General features: G+C 40.7%; 1 non-coding gene across 1 annotated transcript; it reads right to left on the bottom strand.

The window, feature by feature from the left end:
- Positions 1-14,369: 14,369 nt before the first annotated feature.
- Trnap-cgg (transfer RNA proline (anticodon CGG)) lies at positions 14,370-14,441 on the bottom strand. Its single transcript has one exon. It is a non-coding gene; the product is annotated as a tRNA-Pro (tRNA).
- Between the last annotated feature and the right edge of the window lie 952 nt (positions 14,442-15,393).

The following is a 15,393-nucleotide window of genomic DNA, read 5'->3' on the forward strand; positions in this document are numbered from 1 at the left end:
CTACATCGTGCCTTATTGCAGCAGTAGGCGGCTGTGTGGCCTAGCTGCTTGCAATTGGTGCAATTCATAACACGGGGTACATACAATCGCACAGGCAGACGAACCCGTTCGATCGAGACGTGGCTAGGGAGAGCAGATCCGGCAAACGTAACACGAAACGAGTCTGACGGAGTGTACACTTTTGTGCCGTTGACAAGAGACACAGACCGCAATTGCTTGCAATCTATGATCTTTACTTTTACGTCGTGACACAAAGCATTTTTGAAGCAGCCAAAACCGCTTGCCAAGATACACTCGACCGACAGACTCGAATCAGTTATGACACCGTCGATCTCCACGTCTCGTGCGGGTATATAAACGCGATACTCGCGTGTGAAAAGCTCGGAGCGAGCAATAGCGTTGGCCTGTTCCAGGTCGCTGACCACGACACGGAGCTTGTTGGGTCTGACCTTGGAGATTTCGGTCACGGCCTTGTACCCCTCCGTCAGGTCTTTCGAAATCTGCAGGATGTTTAACGGTTACGATTTCGGTCCTGCTTTTGGCCGAAAGAAAACAGTAAAGCTGCCCTGAGATCCGTCTGGGTAAAGCCTGGGGCGAGGGTGGACTGGAGAATTAACAGAGGAAGGGTTAGCAGGAGGGACAGGGTCGGAGGGGTTCGGGGATGGTGGCACGGGAGGCGAGGGATCTACGTCCATCGCGCTAAATCTAGCGCACTAGCGCCGACAGAACACGTACCTCTTTACTTCTCCTTTCAGCAGGGTTGGTTGTCCGAACGGTCGAAGCTGCAGCCGTTACAGCCAGCAGCACCAATACAGCAGCTCCAAACAGCCACCAGCGAGCCGGGTGTGTGATCACTCAGCACAGCGACACAACTCGCTGTCAACTGTTGGCTTCTTCTTTTTCTTCCTTTGTGTTGAGATTCTCGTCCACCGCTGTAGCACAAATCACTTAGCAGCCAAATCGGCTTACGCACCAGCAAACAGCCACGATGCGAAACAGTTGCACAAAGGCGGGCGACCTTGAACCTTCACTCGACCAGGCAAACAATGCCAACACTTGCTCGCGTGTCTTTTGTTTTATATTCTATCGGAGCGATCGCCAAACACATCCAATACTGATGCGTGTTCGGCACAGAATCATGGTTTCACCTTGTGAAAGGATTGCTTTTTCGATTTCTATCATCGCTAGCTGCATAACAATTTAGTTAACATAAAATGAGCTCGAAAAAAAAATCCGCTTTGAAAAAATATTTCTTTGATTTTTTTTACGCGAGTGCCCAGTGCCGCCTTTAGGCGGTCTTGATATTTTTTCAAATAAGTAACTATTTTTCAAAACAGAAGTTTTCTTGCTTTCAGGCATGTGTTACGGATCACAAAACAAAGAGGCTACAATTTTTCAAGCGAAAAAAAAATTTGGGCATCAGAGGGTTAAGCGAACTTGTCAGCAAACACCCACCCTTGCGCTTGGACATATAAAATGCTGCGTGAAATCCATGTTTAACATATGTCTCATCGTCCATTTGGTCAAGACTTTCTCATATAGCATTCTAGCGCGGCGTTTTGCAACGAGACTCTGCTTGAGAGTCATGTTGGGGTGCTTGCTGGCGTGGATAATGACTCCTCCTTGCGGGCATCCCTTGATCACTAACATTGTAACAACGAATTTCCAAAGGTTGCTGTGATCACTCTGCTAGAGAGCATTGTGTGTAACCAGCTCCTTGAAGTGTGATCGATTCCCTTATTGAAGAGAGCAGTATTAATTGATGCAAAGGACGTGTTATCGAAGGCTCCTTTAATATCAAGAAAGTCACATAGTGTCGTCTTATGATATTTCAGGGACTTTTCAATCAACGTGACTAAGCTGTGAAAAGCAGTTTCTGTTGACTTGCCGCTTTGATAGGCATGTTGGTTTCTATGCAGCGGGGAGTCTTTAAGAAACTCATCACGGATATATTTTTCCATTATTTTCTCCACAAACTTGAGAAGTGATGAAGTCAGACTTAAATGTCTGAAGGTCTTAGGTAGGGTTTTGTCCATTCTTCCAACTTTGGGGATAAACACTACCTTCCATCTCAGCCAGTTATCCGGAATGTAGCCCAGGATAAAGCTGGCTCTGAAGAGGTTGTTGAGTTCGGACATAATGGCTGCGTCCGATTTTTGTAGAAAGATCGGTAGTATGCCGTCTGGATCTGGACACCTCATAGAGTCGAATGAGTCGAACCTATTGAAGCTACCGTGAACAGTCGACGGGCCTGCAGGATGGCCTCCCGAGACGCCATATGTCTCGAATTGTCCCGCCGCGACCAATCACTATTCAGTTCTTCAGTCTCTGTCGATCCAGGAAAGTGGGTATTCATAAGAACCACCAACGTTTCATTGATAGTGACAGTGAGGCATCCATCCTCTTTCCTAACTTGTCCTAAACCATTAGTAGGTGTTTGAACATCGCCTTTTGGAGCCGCGTAGCTTCCAGCAGAGTTTGGATTCTTTCACGGAAACTAACTCTGGACTTCCGTTTAGTTTACGTTGTACTTTTGAACGGAGCAGCTTCACTATTTTTGCTGAAATGTACTATAACTTTGTAAGTTGTGGTCTTCAACAAAAACGTGTGTTTTGTATGCCCAAATGCTTCTTTAGAACAACGTTTTCTTGTAAAATGTAACTAACAAAAGTTGAGTACAAAAAAAAACTATCTTTTAAGTAACTTTTGTAGAATATGCTCTGTAACTCTGTAATTGGGTTCAGCAATGAAGATAAAAATTTTGTTTGTTCAGCAACGTTTCATATTTTTGTACGTTCTAAAACTTTGCCGAATAAACCATCTCTTAACACAAAAAAGTTAGTATCACTGATATATGAAAACCTACTGTAACAGGGTTCGCCACAGAAGGCAGAATCACGAAAGGCAGAAGCACGAAAGGCAGAATCATGAAAGACAGAACTCTATGACCGTACACACAAGGTAGAATATTTCAAAAGACAGAATTTCGAAGGGCACAAAAGGCAGAATCACTGGTGGCAATACCGGACTCACGATAGCCAAGTGCGTGATGGCAAATTGGTGTGAGTCCGGGTCACGGTATCAAAGCTGCTACTCTACATTTATTATTTAATATTATTTGGTAACCAGACATAATAACTGGTCACAAGCAATGAACAGTGTTGATGGGAGGTGCAAATCAAGCCTAATTATTAGATCCGAAACGCGCAAACCGGTTTTGGCTCAGGTCCTAAAGACTCTCAAGGCATCACGGAGAGTAATTTTTCGATGTTAGGTATAACTTACATTAGTCTCAACGGCTTGTTGGTTATAATTAACATAAAACAATTCATGCGGCGAAGACGCATAATCGAGGGCAAGGAACCGAGGCGGCACGAAGCCATCGTGGTTTCCGCGGTCCGAGCTGGCCGCCGACCCGCCGTCGGAAGCGGCGGCCTCTCGCATACAAACAACTGATCTACTGAATTTCTAGGATTATTCAAACAGGTTTTCTTTCCCTTAGTTAAGTCCGAACGAGCGGTACACTTGGACAATAGAGTCTGCCAAAGGCCGCGAGTGTGTGTTGTTAAAAAAATAGACCATTTTTTGATTCTGCCATTCGTTATTCTGCCTTATGAAATATTCTGCCTTTCGTAATTCTGCTATTCGTGATTCTGCCTTTCTTGATTCTGCCTTTTGATTTTCTGCCTTTCGTAGGAGACCCAACTTCAAGAAAAAGTATTGATATCATGATTCCCCTTGCCCCCTTTTAACCTATACGTTCTTGAAATTATCGAAAAAATAAGTTAATAAATGATATAACTCTGTAAGGAAAAGTCCTGTAGATATATGGTATTTGGCAAAAATATGTGTTTTGTGTGTCCTAACAATTCCTCCGAACAACACTTTCGTTTGAAATGCAACTAACAAAAGTTAAGTCAAAAAACTAGCTTTTAAGTAAGTTCCTTGTAATATACTTTATAACTTTGTACCTGATGAAGTCAGGATTTTCTGATGTACCTGATGAAGACAGGATTTTCATTTTTTCAACAAAGTTACATATTTTTGTATTTTCTACAACTTTGCAGAATAAACTATTCTTGTATCTCTTAACACAAAAAAGTTAATTTTTATTTTTAGTATAATAAACTTTTCATAATTTTTGACAATTTGCGATTATGCGGGTCATCCATACAACCAATTGTTCCGAAGACACTTCTAGCCTAGGATGAAGGTGAAAGGTGCTATGGAATTAAGTTCCACTTTTTGCCTTATTGGACCACTGTGGGATGGAGGGATTCGTCTGTCCCATCTACAAGAAGGGCGACAAGCTGGAGTGCCGTAACTACCGCGGTGTCTCGCTAAGCAATGCCGCCTACTAAATACTCTCACAGATCCTATTCCGTCGTCTATCACCTGTAACCAGGAGGTTCGTGGGCCAGTACCAAGCGGTTTTCATGTGAGCCCGTGCCATCACGGATCAGATCTTCTCTATCTGACAGATTTTACAGAAATCTTCATCGATTTCACGGCGGCCTTTGATAAAGTCGATCGAGAACAGCTATGGCAGATCATGCACGACAACTAATTTCCGGATAAACTGATTCGACTGATCAAGGCCACCATAGCGGGTTACTATCGAGCGCCTTTGAATTGCGCAGAGGCTTAAGACAAGGTGATGGACTTTCCTATTTGGTGTTTAACGTCGCTCTTGAGAGTGTGATCCGAATAACGGGCATCGACACGAGGGGCACTATTTTCCTAAGGTCTGTTCAGCTTCTGGGCTTCGCGGATGACTTTTACATCATAACACAAAACTTTCCGACGGCTGGGGAAACTTACGTCCGACTGAAAGCCGAAGCCGGAAGAATCGGATTGCGAATGAATGCGTCGAAAATGTAATACATGCGAGCGAGAGGCTTCAATGTGTGATACGTAGGGCTGGTATCGAAACGAGTGGCACGATTTTTAGAAGGTCTGTTCAGCTCTTTGGTTTCGCCGATGACATTGATATTGTAGCACGAACCCTTGAAAAGATGACGGAGACGTACATTAGACTAAAGGCTGAAGCCGGACGAATTGGACTGGCCATAAACGCTTCGAAGACCAAGTACATGAGAGGAAGAGGTTCCAGAGAAGACAGTGTTAACCTCCCGCCACGAATTCATATTAGCGGTGATGAAATCGAGGTAGACGAATGCTGACAACGACACCAGCAGAGAAATTTGTCGACGCCTTATGGCAGGAAATCGTGCCTACTTTGGACTCCGGAGGACGCTCGAATAAAATCCGCCGCCGCACGAAGTTAACCATCTACAAAACACTGATCAGACCGGTAGTCCTCTACGGCCACGAAACCTGGACTTTGCTCGTGGAGGACCAACACGCCCTTGGGGTTTTTGAACGAAAGGTGCTGCGTACCATCTGTGGTGGAGTGCAGATGGAAGATAGATCATGGCGGAGGCGGATGAACCACGAGTTGCATCAGCTGCTGGGAGAACCACTCATCGTTCAAACGGCGAAAATCGGGAGACTACAGTGGACTGGGCATGTCGTTTGGATTTCGGACGACAACCCGGTGAAAATGGTTCTGGATAACAACCCTACTGGAACAAGGCGACGGGGCGCGCAGCGAGCAAGGTGGCTCGATCAAGTGGAAGACGACCTGCGGGGCCTCCGCAGACGACATGGCTGGCGGGCTGCAGCCATGGACCGAGTTGAATGGAGACGGACTTCTTCGAACAGCAAGGGACACTTCGGCCTGGAGCTGACTGGTAAGGTAAGGAAGTGACCGCCGCCAATAACATCAGCAAAGAGATCCAGAGACGAATCCAGGCTGGGAATCGTGCCTATTTTTCACATTCGGAAGACACTTCGATGCATTCGAGTGCGACGACGCACGGAATTGACGCTGTACAAAACCTATAAGACCGGTAGTCCTCTACGGAATCGAGACAACAACGCTTCTCGCGGAGGACCTTACCACCTTTGGAGTTTTCGAACGGTGCGGTAGGCCGGTCACGTCGTAAGGATGCCGGACGACAACCCTGAGAAATAACTTCTTTTCAGCAACGCCCTGGCACCAGAAACAGAGGGGCGCAGCGTGCACGATGGCTCGACCAGATCGAAGGATACTTGCGAGTGATAAAACGCCTGGGGAACTGTCCACACACAACTGCTCACAACTTCTCGATACAGCACGTACCACCACGGCTTTCGTCTGATTGATAAGTTAAAAAAAACCGTTTCAAAATATTTATTTATTTAGCATCATCGGACAACTGGGTCTTCATGAAAAAAAATATAAAACTTAAAAACTAACAAATTAAAAAGAGCTTCGGCTACGCAATCGACATTTAAACGTTTCACAGCTAATATTGAAGTCGAACAAATGGAATACGGAATTAAAAATTTCATACATGGCAGTAATTGGTTCGTTTTGACCATATGCAGTCCGATGAAAAGGGATTCTGAGAAAGTCAGTTGTCCGGAGAATTCTGAAGGACGCGTTTGATATTGGCTAGAATCCATGGCGCATCTATTGATCCACAAAGCACCTTTCCAACAAATACAGCACGCATGTCATCTCTTCTTTTCTCTGATGTGTCCATATCCAGCAACCTGCACCTATCTCTATATGGAGGAAGCTCCACAGAATCTGTCCAAGGGAGACCTCGAAGTGCATATCTGATGAACCTTCTCTGTACCGATTCGATTCGTGCAGTCCAGAGCCCACTATAAGGACTCCAAACAACTGCCGCTGTTTCAAGGACAGAGCGTACAAGTGTATAGTACAATGCTCGTAAGCAGTACGGATCATGGAACTCATTAGCAATTTTCATTATAAATCCTAGGTTCTTGCTTGCTTTGGAAATGATACTACTGTAATGATCGTGGAATCTGAGTTCGGTATCCAGCAGAACACCGAGATCTTTTACAACCGTAACTCGCTCGATATCCTGACTGTTAATGTAGTTGTATTCGATAGGGGCTTTTCTTCAGCTGAAGCTGATTACGGAGCACTTGGCAACACTGATACTGAGACGGTTACAAACACACCATTAATGGAAAATATCAATCAATTTTTGTAACTCAATACAATCAGTAACTGAGTGAACTACGAAGTAGATTTTTAGGTCATCAGCGTATACGATTCTACATCCTGGAGGAAGTGCCAAGCAGACATCGTTGTAATACAGCGAGAACAGTAAAGGTCCAACACTGCTACCTTGAGGTACGCCTGAAGTACTCCGGAAACCGCGAGATTCTGCGTTCCCTAGTTTTACAGATAAAAAGCGGTTTTCAAGGAACGATTTAAACCACCGGACGAAGGTAGTAGAAGCTCCAAGATGCTTTAATTTGGCTAACAGTATATTGTGATCAACGCGGTCAAACGCTGCCTTAATGTCAGTATACACCGTGTCGACTTGTGCTCCATTTTCCATATTTTGCAGACAAAAAGAACAGAATTCAACTAGATTTGTACAAATTGAGCGACCAGAAAAAAGCCATGCTGATCCTTTGAAATGTATTGCGTAACAATCCTTTGCAACGAGCCACCGATCAAAATTCCAAACAGTTTTGACCCAGCACAAAGCGATATAATCCCCCGATAGTTTTTAACATCACTTTTGTTTCCTTTCTTGAGCACAGGAAAAATATAGAACCTTTTCCAGCATTCCGGAAATGTTTCCTGATGAAGCGACTGGTTGATAATTAACTGTCACGGTTTTGAAAGAGCAGATGCGCAATTTTTCAGTATGATTGATGGTATTCCATCCGGTCCGGGGGTCACTGATGATTTTAACTGCTTCAGAGCCTCTACAACTTCATTTTGTGAGAAACTAGTTAAGTTTATATCACATACATTTGAAGGAACGAACTCTAGCGCATTTTGTGCATCACGAATTGGGGCACTACTGGTAGCGAAAACACTAGCAAACTGCTGAGCAAAGAGATTACAGTTGTCTTCAGTATTACTGGCAGATTGATCGTGAAGTGTCATTTGAGCAGGAAGTCCAGTTTCCTTGCGTTTCTCGTTAACGAATGACCAAAAACGTTCAGGATTTTGTTTAAGGTCACATTGCTTTTGCCTCACGTATCTCGAGTAAAGGAAGCGATTATATGTTCTCTATTGACGACTAGTTCTAGCAAACTCTAGTTTAGTGAAGGCGTCTCGAAAACGAGAATATTCCTTTAGCGCAGTGGATCTCATACGTTTGAAACGACGAAGCCGTAAATTTGACCAAGGTGGCTTCAGCTTCGGCCTGGGTCTGGGAACGAATTCACGGAAGAGTGACAAGAGACTTTGGTTGAAAAGTGTTACAGCCATATTGATATCATTTGTATCCAGGAACGACCAGTCTGTTGAGTGCAAAGCTTCATTCAATCTTGCAAAATCAGTGCGGAAGAAGTCAAACTCTCTATCATCAGGTGCCTCGTTATATTGTCCCCTTAATGCTAGAACTAGATAACTCGAAAATTGACGTTTCGAGAAAAACAAGTTTGAAAATTTGACCTATTCTGGTGATGATGATTCAAATGCAATTATTAAAGGTTCAGATTTTATGAGACGCATCCATATCGTTTCAGGCCCGTTATAGCAACGAAAAAATCAACAAAAAACCGAGTTATTTAGTTTTATCACAAAATACGCTTGTTTTTCGTTGAGATATCTAGTTTTTTAATTGATGAATAACTTTTTTTCTTGTAATCGTTTTTTAACGAGTTTTGGATATGTTATAGAGCTCGACGCGATAAATATAATGGCATACTTAACTCAAAATCGACAAATTTCAAGTTATCTAGTTCTAGCATTAAGGGGACGATATCTAACTAGTAGTGGACAGCTGAGCGTGACAAGAACGGGAAGGTGTAACGGATCAACTTTGGTAACAGCCTCAGGTGGTAGCATTACCTCGCACTGATTGACTGCATTGATATTAGCAAATACCAAGTCCAAGGCTCGATCACGGTTATTCGTGAACGGATTAATCTGTTGCATGTCTAGTAATGCCATTCCATCAACAAGTGCACTGTTTGCAGTAGTGAATGTAGAGTTTAGAAAATCGAGTTGAACTTTTTTAGAAGAGCAATTCCAACGAAGGCCAGGTTGATTGTAGTCGCCAAACAGTAGGTGAAAGTCCTGCGGTCCCAGTTTCTCAGATACTTTAAATGCACAATCGATATGGCGATCGACACTCTTCGAGGAGGTAGAAAATTGAGGTGGGATGTAAATAACGCCAAGACAAATAATTCGGTTAAATTAAGGGATTGCGTCGAAAAATGAGTTGGAGAAGGAAGTTTTATTTCTGGCCTGCCGAAAGTCCACAACGGAGTAGTAAGCAGATTCGAGGGTATTCCGGGATACAATGTTGCTGCTTGTTTATCACATTCTAGGCAAACTGGCGGTGTTGCTATTTATGTCAGAGAATCAGTTCAATTCCAGCTTTGTCACAACGAAGCTAAGGATGGTAACTGGTTCTTGGGCATTACAGTAGTTGGTGGCATGAAGGTGAGCAATTATGGTGTTTTGTATCATTCTCCTAATGCTAGTGACCGCCGTTTTCTTGAAATATTGGAAAACTGGCTTGATGAATTTCTTGATTTGGGTAAAATAAATATAGTGACGGGCGATTTTAATATTAACTGGCGAGATGATGCAAATTCGAATCATTTGAAGCGTTTAGTTGAGTCTTTCAATTTGAAACAAAGTGTAGATGAATATACGCGTATTTCCCAGCGGAGTAGAACTTTGATTGACCATGTTTATTGCAATTTTGATTCGATTCGTTCAGTTACGAATTCTGATATGAAAATAACCGATCATGAGACATTAGTAATTAATGTTCTAGAAAACTTGAATAATAATAATGATTCAATAAAATTGAAATGCTGGAGAAAATATTCGAAACAGGCTGTTTCGAACCTTGTTGAGAGAAGCTTGGGTTTTCCAATCGCGACCGGTAGTTTAGATGAATCTGCAGCTGTTCTTACTAACATTTTGAAGACGTGTACGAATCAATTAGTTGAACATAAATTTGTTTCGCTGAAAAACTCGAACAGCTGGTATAGTTTGGATCTTTTGCGCCTAAAGCGCAAGAGAGATAAACTGTACAAAAAGTTTTGTAGATCAAACAATCAGAATCATTGGATTGAGTACACGTTCGCGCGTAATAAATATTCACAAGCGATTAAAAAGAAGCGTTGTGAATATATCCAGAGAAAGATTGTTCAACATCAAAATAACAGCAAAGAGTTATGGAAAATTTTGAAATCTTTGTTGAAACCTAGTAATTGTAAACCGCGGTCCATAACTTTTGAAGGCATATTAGAACATTCAGAACAAATTATTGCATCTAGATTTAATGATTATTTTGTCAATAGTGTTTCATTGATCAATCAATCCATTGAATTGGTCGAGGAACCCGACGAAATAAAACAGCCGATTAACAGTAGTTGTACATTTGATGGTTTTCACCAAATCACGTTAGAAGAACTGAGAAAAATTTGTTTTTCATTAGGTAAAACGGCTGGAGTAGATAACGTAAATGCTAGAGTTATTCAAGATTGCTTCAATGTCATTGGTCACACTTTGCTGGACCTCATTAATGAATCGTTGCAAACAGGGCACGTGCCTTTGGTGTGGAAAGAATCGTTGGTTGTTCCGATTCAAAAGGTTGCTGGAACGATTAAAGCCGAAGAGTTTCGTCCCATCAACATGTTACACACATTAGAAAAGATATTAGAACTAGTTGTTAAAGGCCAGCTTCTAGAATATTTAAATAGTAACTCGTTGCTAATTCCGGAACAATCAGGCTACCGGGAAGGCCACTCATGTGAAACCGCGTTAAACTTAGTACTAGCAAAATGGAAAGATAACTTAGAAAATAGAGACACAATATTTGCTGTATTTTTGGATCTAAAACGCGCTTTTGAGACAATTTCTAGGCCCTTATTGTTGAACACAATCAAGCGCTTTGGAATTTCGAGTACTGCATTCAGATGGTTTGAAAGCTACTTGTCTGACAGAACTCAACGGACTGTTTTTAATGATTCTGTTTCTAGTCCCGTGGAGAATGATCTTGGAGTTCCACAGGGAAGTGTATTAGGGCCCCTTTTGTTCATTATGTATATAAATGACATGCGACGAGTTTTACGTTTTTGTGATATTAATCTTTTTGCCGATGACACCGTATTATTCATTGCAGCTAAGAACGTAGAAGAAGCCGTTTCACACTTGAACGAAGATTTACGTTCTCTAAGCAGATGGTTGAAGTATAAGCAATTGAAATTGAATATTGATAAAACTAAATTTATGATTTTCTCGCGCACCGTTGTAAATGATGATGTCTCTGTTTTGATTGATGATGAGGCAATTGGTCGCGTTCGGGAGATTAAATATCTTGGCGTGATTATTGATGACAATCTAAAGTTCAACGCTCACATTGACAATGTCATTAAGAAAATTGCCAAAAAGTATGGAATTCTATGCCGTCTGAAAAACGAATTAACGATTAGTAGTAAAATACAGCTATACAAGTCAATCATCTCTCCACATTTGGATTTTTGCCCTACTTTTTTATACTTAGCCAATAACACACAACTATTGAGGTTACAGCGTTTGCAGAATAGAATAATGCGTTTGATTTCAAATTGTGATAGATTAACTTCCTCTGTTTTCATGTTGGACGCTTTGCAATGGCTATCTGTGAAGCAGCGAGTTGTTTATTTGTCTATGGCGTTCATTTTTAAAATAATTAATGGTTTGCTACCTCAATATTTGAGTGATCGAATTGAAAGAGGAAGAGATTTTCATAGATATAACACTAGAACCGCGGATGAAATAAGAACACCTTTCTTTCTAACGAGAGCTTCACAAAATTCATTGTTTTATAAAGGTATAAATTTTTTCAATTCGATGCCAAGACATGTTAAACGTGCACCAACACTTGCGGAGTTCAAGAGACAATGTATTTCACACGTGAAAGTTTCTATTGTATAGAACGATACTAAGTTTTTCAAAATGATGTAGAGTTCACCTGACGAAGTTTGAACAAACGGATCTTAAATGACGAAGTTTTAACAAACGGATTTATTTTAGATGAACTATTTGTTTTGGTTTCTATTCATATATTGATTGTTTTATTGAAGCTTGTAAATGACGAAGTTTTATACGAACGGATCTGATTGTGTTGTAAAATTTTATTTATATGTTTATATTAAATTGGACTTTTCTAAATTTATAACAACAAAACTACTGTGTTCGTCACGGTGATGATGATGGATTTTTTTTTCTTTCATTATTGTTGTTGTAGCTTTAAAAATAATAGAAAGAGACTACAAAAGCTTGAGCCTCGCGCGCGGTTTTCAGATATAAATGATTTCTTTTAGCAAATTAAAATTGTTATTTGAATGCTTAGAGAAAATCATGAAATAGTTGTGGTTGGTCTGGCTGAAGGTCATGAAAACCCTGTACTAGTTTTGTGTGCTCTATGAATCAAGTATACAGTTTTTGAAGAAGTTTATATCTGGAGGTAAAATCAGTTCGTTTTTTTTTTGTTTTGTATAACTGATTAAAATGTGATCACATTAATTATCTATAGATAAATCGTCCAGCTCAAACCTTTGTAGGGGTATGTGGCGGGACCATCATCATCATCATCATCAATGATCGATTTACAGATGGCATGCTGATGCAATTTCGTGGTAACTTACATAAGTTTTTTGAGATATCGGATACACTATTGTTTTTTGCGATTCTCCAAAAAAAATTTTTTGTCTCACGGTGTATATTTTTTCCGAAGAACAAAGTTGATGTCTACAAATTTACTGAAGACGTTATACCAATCAAACCGAACGTTCTGGTTTTATCATTTCCATTTTTTCTGAAAATTTTTCTTATTTGTTTCTAATTTCTCCATGATCGGACAACCCTCAAAATTTTTGCCTTTTCAGACAATTAATTTAAATTTGTTAAACTTTTTTTTCAAAAAAAAAAAATATGCAGAGTGTATATTCTTTCAGAACTCCAAAAGTATTTATAATAATCAATGCTTTTTTACATAACATTTTCACATAGCTCTGGAAAAACTAATCGTGATTAAAAAAAATTAACCAATAACACAAAAGGACATCTTTTGCCCATAGAAACATCTATGCAAAGTTTCAGCCAAATCAAAAATGACGATTGAAAATAAATATTAGAACTGGGAATTAGGGTAACGGGAGTATTTTGGCCAGCTTTGGGAAGTGTTCGCACAGTTCATTAAAAATAAACACAATTTTTCAACATAAATACCTACAACAATGCAATATATTGAAAAATATCCTAGAAATATCAATATTTCTACGAAGTGCTGAAAACATATATTGGTCCACCAAATTTTTACTTTGGCCCACCTGTATATCCACAGACGTGTATGGAAATAGTTCGGACTAATTAAATTTAAGATCATCATCGTTATCTTTAGAGCAAAAATAGTGGGTTTGAGGAGAACATCCTTCTGCTGTGAATTTTTGTAAATTTTAGGCATCTAAAACTGAAATGATTTGGCTTATAGCGGTTCAACAGACATTCTCATCCAATTTCATATCGTTAAATGTGATAAATTAGAAGTAATTACTTGTAAATTGTCACAAGCTGCTTCTTTGTTCACGTGAAACGGCCGAACGGTAAACAAAGAGATGTCAAAACTTGGCATGGCCAAAATATGTTCGCTGCAGAAAGAGGCAAACATATTTCGGCCATGCGTATAACCACTTCTTCAACTTTTTCCAACATGTTAGAGTATACAAACTGTTTCTATGACATTTTATTGATGTTACTACAACAACGGATTGTTTCAAAAGCATACATATTTGTTGCAATAGCTTCCGGACGTTGACTTGTATATTACCACTTCCTCTTGTCTTTGGGTTGACTCAGCCATGACTTCGAATATGTATGAACTAATTCCAAAATAACACTACCTAGGGCCAGTTTTTCGCCGAAAATTATAGTGTAGTATGATTCTTAGGTGTGTTATTCAATGTTACATGCATAATTTTCTAATATTAATTGAGTTTATCAGATAAAATGCGTAAAATGTTACCGGGTGGGCCAAAATATGCATGTGGGCCAAAATACCCCCGTTACCCTACCATGGGAATTTACCATATGATGTTTAGCTCAAGCACTTAGTTACATTTTACATTCATAAACGTTGGTATATGTTTATGATTGAAACAAAAACGCAAGTTGAAACCATCGAAGAACTGTTTTGTAAAATAAACAGGTGTGAAATTAAGCTCTTCATTCCACTTGTAATAACTTTTCCTACATAAACAAAAATATGAACAGTAAACAACCCAACTTTTGACTTTTATATTTATTAATAAAAAAACACTCTGGGCTCGTCCGGGAATTGAACCCGGGACCTCTCGCACCCGAAGCGAGAATCATACCCCTAGACCAACGAGCCACACGCTTAGCCATATTTGTCATCATTTTCAACAGAGTCATCATCAGGCCGTCTCGCTGCGCGTGTACTCCTGCCAGACAGAGCGACGAGTGTTCAGAGCCCAGCCGACGACAGTTCGGTCACAGTTGCACCGTTGCAAATTTTCAGATAATCGGACACCTCGAATACGCTATAAGTGTTAGATTTTTTCAACGGTGTATGTACCAAGAGCAGACAAACCAAACCTGGGTGTTCATCAGCGAAGGGTGTGACTGATAACCAACTCTTCTACTTGCTCTCCCTCAAAGGCTGTTGGTTTTGTGAAATTATTGGAGGTCGTTTCAATTCACCCGATACGATACATGCAGACGGCTGTCCAGTAGGGTACTTAGTTATTCCGTAGTCGGCTTTCGGTCTATTTACCCCTGCCGAAGGTATTTACTCAGGTGCCACTCGTCTGCTGTAAGGGATTGATTGTCTTTCGAGAAACTGAACAAATTTGTACGCTGCTGATAATACTCCAAGCGACGGCCGTGCTGATAGAAAATTTGTTTTGAGTTTCTTTTTATTTTCTAACCTGCAGCCGTTTCTAAAGGTGGCGTACTGTTTTCCAATTCTAGACACACGAAGCTGTCGGCTAAGCAATGAGGTGATCAATATTTGGTTTAGACATTCCTGCTTCGCAGCACAATGAGTCGGTCTGTTATCCAATCGAAGGGTCGCTGATAGATAATTGATCAGTTAGTAGTTTGAAAATTTTAGTAAGTCAGTGCAAAACAATCGACGAGGTTTCAGCAAATATCAATAAAAAACAATATTGTGCGAAACTAGCTGGAGTATGAGATAACGCTTACTACTGTTTACTTCCTGAGTGAGCTCGGGTAGGACCGTTTCGACTGCATAGGCATTCAAATCAACAACAGCGACAGCGAAGGACTCTCGGCCCTTTCCAAGTTCCCTTCGAGCCCACGTA

The sequence above is a fragment of the Wyeomyia smithii genome, chromosome 2 (assembly GCF_029784165.1).
Source record: "Wyeomyia smithii strain HCP4-BCI-WySm-NY-G18 chromosome 2, ASM2978416v1, whole genome shotgun sequence".
Taxonomy (NCBI): Eukaryota; Metazoa; Arthropoda; class Insecta; order Diptera; family Culicidae; genus Wyeomyia; species Wyeomyia smithii.